The 6,000-nt window shown below is 49.2% G+C and overlaps 1 long non-coding RNA gene across 1 annotated transcript in view; it reads right to left on the reverse strand.

Annotated features, from left to right (window-relative positions):
• LOC135973571 (uncharacterized) overlaps positions 1-2,151 on the reverse strand; it is a 41,096-nt gene extending 38,945 nt beyond the window's left edge. Inside the window, exon 1 of the long non-coding RNA XR_010590477.1 lies at positions 1,711-2,151. This is a non-coding gene — a long non-coding RNA (uncharacterized LOC135973571). The remainder of the gene's footprint in view (positions 1-1,710) is intronic.
• Between the last annotated feature and the right edge of the window lie 3,849 nt (positions 2,152-6,000).

Raw genomic sequence — 6,000 nt, forward strand, 5'->3', positions numbered from 1 at the left:
ACCTATTGGTTCCATTTCCCATGTGACAACCACAGAGCTATTCTTTCACATTTTGTTCAGATGAGTAAGCGTTTGAAGTTCTGGGCCCTAAATAAGACAGATATCTATCTGCATTCACTGTTCTTTAGAACTAGGGCTGGCTCTAGGATTTTTGCCGCCCCAAGCAAAAAAATTTTGGCTGCCCCCCCTTTTCTTTCATGCCCCCCTACTCCCGGCCCCACCACAACTCCACCCCTTCCAAACCCCTTCCCCAAATCCCCAGCCCCGCCTCCTCCCCTGGGCGTGCCGCATTCCCCCCCCCATTACTTTTCATGGGTCCCCCCCTGACCTCCCACTCTAGCTCACCTCCGCTCTGCCCACTCCCCCGGGCGCGCCACCGCTCCGCTTCTCCCCCCTCCCTCTCAGGCGAGGGAGGGGGGAGCAGCAATGCGTTCAAGGGAGCAGGCGGAGCGGAGGTGAGCTGGGGGGGGTGCAGGAAGTAACGTGGGATAGAGGAACCGCTCCCCGCTCCAGCTCACCTCCGCTCCACCACCGTCACCTCCCCCGAGTGCCCACCGCTCGGCTTCTCCTCCCTCCCTCCTTCCCAGCCTTGCTGTGCAAAACAGCTGTTTCCCGTGTGGCAAGCCTGGGAGGTGGGAGAAGCGGAGCGACGGTAGTGCGCTCAGGGGAGTGGGCGGAGGCGAGCTGGGGCGGCGGGGGCACTTTTTCCCCATGCCCCGGAGTCGGCGCCTATGATGGCCGGCGCCAGAATGCTGCCCCTAAAATGTGCCGCCCCAAGCACCTGCTTGTTTTGATGGTGCCTGGAGCTGGCCCTGTTTAGAACATTAGGCACATCATTGCTGTTGTACTTACAAGGTGATAAAGTGAACTGACTGCAAAGCAGCAAATACATTCTTAACAAAACAAAATAATAATAGTTTAAGAGGTTTCTGAAAGTTCTTTTCAGGCATTTTAGTCACCGATTGAATACTATGTCTACTACTATTATTGACAGTAGTTTCACACACCCCTTATGTAATACACACTGAACAAGACAAAGAATTAAATATAATTTATACTACTGTTATTATAGATTGAAAACATTGCCTTATCCCACGGGGCATCAACTCTGCTATGTCAACATTCATAGGCCATATAGTACCTTTCTCTTCCATGAACACTGGGTGTGGAATCTGATATACCGAAGTCCATAGGATTAGTCTCTCCGTTTGTATTGGGAGCTGCATAAGTATTGGTTTTGTAGACTTACCAAAGAAAGCAGTGCATGATATAGGAAAACACCTACATGCTGCACAGAGAAATTTTACACAGTGCAGCACAATCAGCACTAAGTAGGAATTTTGTTGTATGTAGAATAATTAGGTCCAGTGTGGTGGCCTTTGCTTACTAAAGCAAAAAAAAAAGGATCAGAGCCAAACAGAATAATCTTCTGTTTTACTCTTCTTGTCCTCCTCCCTCCACCCCCACCCCATTCCTTTCATGGTATTTTCCCTCTCATTCAGTTAAAAGATCAAGCTATTACAGTGACAGAGTGTATACCAAAATGTTTTTGAGTTACTTAGGCATATCCCAAATCCTCAGGCCCTCACTCAGTACCTAATCAGAGAAATCCCACTGAAATCAAGATTGTGGTTGAATATTTGAGAGCCTCACTTGATTTTCCCACCCAATGTAACAAATATAATTTTGTCTGCCCTCAGCTCAACATACCTGTAGGAATGCCACTCACTGGCTAGTGGTTCCCCATCCTGGCCAGGCATTCAATAACAGTCTCTTCAACTCTGGCAGTCCCAGTCCACAGGGACTCCAAACCACAGGCAGTTGGTCTCTTCTCCCAACTCAATCCTTCAGCCAGGTTGCTTATAGCCCTGCCCTGAGCTCAGTAGTCCTTACCCCTTTGCATAAGGAGAGCCTTACATCCCCTTCCTTGGAGGCAGGTAGGGGAGTTCCAGCCCAGGGACCCTGTACTAAGCAGCTAAGGTCAGCTCCCTCAGACTCACTACTGCTTCCCTGAGTTCCTTGCTACCATTTTCTGCCTCCAAATCCCTCTCAAAGATCAGCTCATGCCACTGCTGTTCCCTTAGAAGTTCCAGCTGCTTGCACAGATTCCATTTTGCAGCTACTGTAGAATGCTCCTTAGGCTCCCTGAGAGTAGCTCCCCTCCCTCCCTCTCAGCTGCAACCTTTTATCCCAACTGTTGCTTGTCAGATAATTAGCCCAAGTAACTGCTCTGTAGTGGCCGTTGTAGTGTAGGTTCTATAAACTCCATCACAATACCATAAGCTGAATGGTTACCACCAATATTAGGACATGACCGTGGCTCAGTAATATCATTAAATTGAGTACTACTTGCTTTGGCCTGGATTCAGTTAAGCAAAGCCCATGCTTAAATGCTTTGCTGAATTAGGGCCTCAGCAAACAGTCCCACTGAAGTCAATGAGACTGCCTGTAGAGTAAACTGGGTCCTAGCAGAGACTGGGTCAGAGACATTACATCTCAAATAAAGGGGAGTTTTTAAGTAAAGTCTCTTGCTTAGATAGTAATGGGTGAGAAATTCCTAAACTATCAGTGACAAAGAAGGTGGCTGACAGACTGATGCCAAATATCACCCAAAATTCAAGCCCTACCAAACACTTTGAGTTTTTAAAATGACTATTTTTATTTTTATCTGCCTGGATCTGCTCAGATTAGCTATTCTGATATTTCCACACCAACCAAATCAAAATCAATAAGTTTGTTGTTGCAAGATTTCCAGATTAATTTTGCCAATCCACTCTGAAACCTGGATAGAGTTGTCACCTTTGGGGGAAAAAAAGGTGGAGTAAAATGGCAGAATCTGACCCAAGGTAGCCATTGGAAAGTATGATTATTTCTTAAAGCAAAGAAACAAATAGAGAGATATGTAAACTTTCTACAAAGATATGTCCTTTCTACAAAAACAGAAGCAGTGCAGGAACAAGTTAGCAGATTTGCAGACACACACAGTATTTAAAAAGAAATATGATGCAATTGAGGTCATGGAAACTTGGCTTGTTCAGGAAACTGGCTAAGATACTAAATTGCAGAATATAAAGCCAAAAAAGACAGACTCAGCAGGATTGTAGGAGGATGTTGCAAAAGTGAGATTTTACATCTAAGGGAGACATTGCATATTGTAACTTCTGGGTGAAATGCCCAGTAGTCTGTAACATAGGCATTAAGGTGAAAGATGTATGTCGGATGTTGGGAAATTATAACAGCTCCAGGACAGAATGGGAAGGCAAGAGGATTGATTCTCTATGATGTCCTGTCTCAATTCCCATTGAGTCTCCCCAAATCCTGCAATGTCCTGACTGCTTCCCAATAAGTGTTAATTGCCCTCTACTGTCCCACCTGTCTGACAGAAGCATAGAGAAGTGAAGTGTCTTGTCCAATATCACCCAACAGGTCTATGGCAGATCCAGGAATAGAACCCAGGTCTTCTAAGCCCCAGTCCTGTACCTGTTCCACCTGTACCATGATGCATCCCCTAGCATAGATGCTGATAATCTGATCAAAATCAGAGTCACCTTATCCACAAACTAGAATGAAAATTTCTCACAGCCTGAAATATTTGGATCTGAAAAAGAAGGCTTCCCATTGCTTATAAAGGGTCTGCTGACTGCAACTTCACATTTACTTTAGTGGAGATGCCATCACCTGCACTTTGGTTCAGGCTGCACATAGGATAGCAGTCAGTGGAACAGCCATCCCATAAGACTTCAAAAAGGTGTTATGCTACAGCACATCAGGCTCCAACCATCACACCCAACGCCAGTGCTCTAGTTGTCTCTCTTCCTGAACAATCCATCAAAAGAAAGCATTTATATATACTACGGAGACCAGTGATCATGACAAAGTAGAGGAATATTTAAGTGTGCTTTCCTGGACAATGGAAGACAAAATATTGGGACATTCTCTGCTTATATAAATGGATAAAACTCAACTGAAGTTAGGGTGACCAGACATCCCGATTTTATCGGGACTGTCCAGATATTTGCTTGTTTGTCCCGTGTCCCGACCAATGTTAGGTCGGGACACTGGACAAACAAGCAAAGGCTCCGGAGCCCGGAATGGCTCGACCCCCCCCCGCCCCGACTCCGCCCCCTCCTTCCCCCATTGGCTCCCTCCCAAAATCCCCGCCTCTTCCCCAAGCACGCCATTCCTCCTCCCTCCACAAGCACTGGGGGAGCGCGGGGTCGGGGTGAGTGAGAGTCTGGCCTGGCCCAGAGCGCAGGCAGGACTCAGTCGGGCGGTACCTGAAGGGAGAGTAGGGGAGCGGCCCACAGGACAAGGCGGTGGCTGTTCTCCCCACCTGGGCAGTGGGACTCGGGAGCAGCTGCTGCTGCAGCCCCTACTGCCGCGGCCGGAGGAAGCGGCCATAGTGCTCGGTGGCTGCGGCTCTGGCGCCCAGGCCCGAACCCCCCGAGCCCAGGTCTGTTGCAGGGACCCAACAGCATGCACGCTGCACCCAGCCCCTGGCCAGTCGCGTCTGGGGCTGGCTGTCCAGCTGGTGCAATCCCGCGGCGGCCCAGGGCGGAGGCATCGGCAGCCCAGCCCCGTTCATTCCCCTGTGGGACCCGAGCGGGACGGGGGGCTGGGGCCTGCTGCCCCCAATCCGGGGCTGCATGCGGGATTGCACCAGCTGGGCAGCCAGCCCAGACGTGACTGGCCAGGGGCTGGGCGCAGCGTGCGCACTGCTGGGTCCCCGCAACAGGCCCGGGCTCGGGGGGTTCAGGCCCAGGCGCCAGAGCCGCAGCTGCCGAGTGCCATGGCCACTTCCTCCGGCCGCGGCAGTAGGAGCTGCAGCAGCGGCTGCTCCCGAGTCCCGCTGCCCAGGTGGGGCGAACAGCCGCCCCCTGCGCCCCCCTACTTTCCCTCCAGGTACCGCCTGACTGAGTCCTGCCTGTGCTCGGGGCCGGGCCGGACTCTCACTCACCCTGGCCCCGCGCTCCCCCTGCGTCTCAGGGGCCTCCCTACAGCGCTTGCAGAGGGAGGGGGAGGGTGTTTTTTTGCTCTGCCGCCATTTTTTTTTGCTCCTCCCCCCCATTCCCCTTTACCCTTCCCCCCCCCCCATGTCCCGATATTTGACCTGGGTGATCTGGTCACCCTAACTGAAGTCAATGAAACAGCCCATTTACACCAGGGTATATGGTCCATTAGGTCCTACCAGGCCACTAATAAAATAGTCCATCCCATGAACAACTAGACTAACCAATGTTTGGAGTAGTACTTTATAGATTCTTTTTACAGTGACATATGACATCCAGGAAACCATTTCTATGAGAGACTCAAAAATCCATTTCAAAGTGTTCTTGTTCTTTCTTCCAACGGAATTAACAAATCTAGAACATATTTTACCTGCCTGGCACTAATATATATCGCATTAACTAAACTTTTCAATCACACATTGGAGTTTGGCCAGCTCTAACTCCTAATTCTCCAAGTGTAGCTGACCCCCAGTTCTCAAGAACTCTTTGTCTTTCATAAAGTGGCTGCACTTTCCTCAGTCTTGTGTGAGGCATCAAGACACCCTGGAAAATCACTGACTTGTTAGATACTTAATATAAAACAAAATGAAACACTAGGAAGAACAACTTAGGAAAGCAGAGCATATAGGCACCCAGTATTAGCTCTGGTGTGAGCATCAAAATGAATGATGGTAGAGCATCACAGAAGCTGAAGAACATCCTGTGCCCTCTGGCCCCTCCTCTGCATTTCATTGCCAGGATATCCAGAGACCCGCGCTTCCTGTGACAGAGCAGATGCACACTCGACAAAAGTAAACCTTGCTGAATGCTGGAGTTTGACTTTGCAAAGTCACAAAATAAAGGGGGAATGTGATTTGTTGGATTGACTATTGGTTGCACGGAAAGAAAATGAAGGAAAGTCACAGATAGAATTCATTCAGGCTGGAAAACATAGTATCATCCCTCATCTGAGCCACTCACTTGTTTGTATTTTGCAAGGAGAAATCAATTG

This window comes from Chrysemys picta, chromosome 9 (assembly GCF_011386835.1).
Source record: "Chrysemys picta bellii isolate R12L10 chromosome 9, ASM1138683v2, whole genome shotgun sequence".
NCBI classification, from domain to species: domain Eukaryota; kingdom Metazoa; phylum Chordata; order Testudines; family Emydidae; genus Chrysemys; species Chrysemys picta.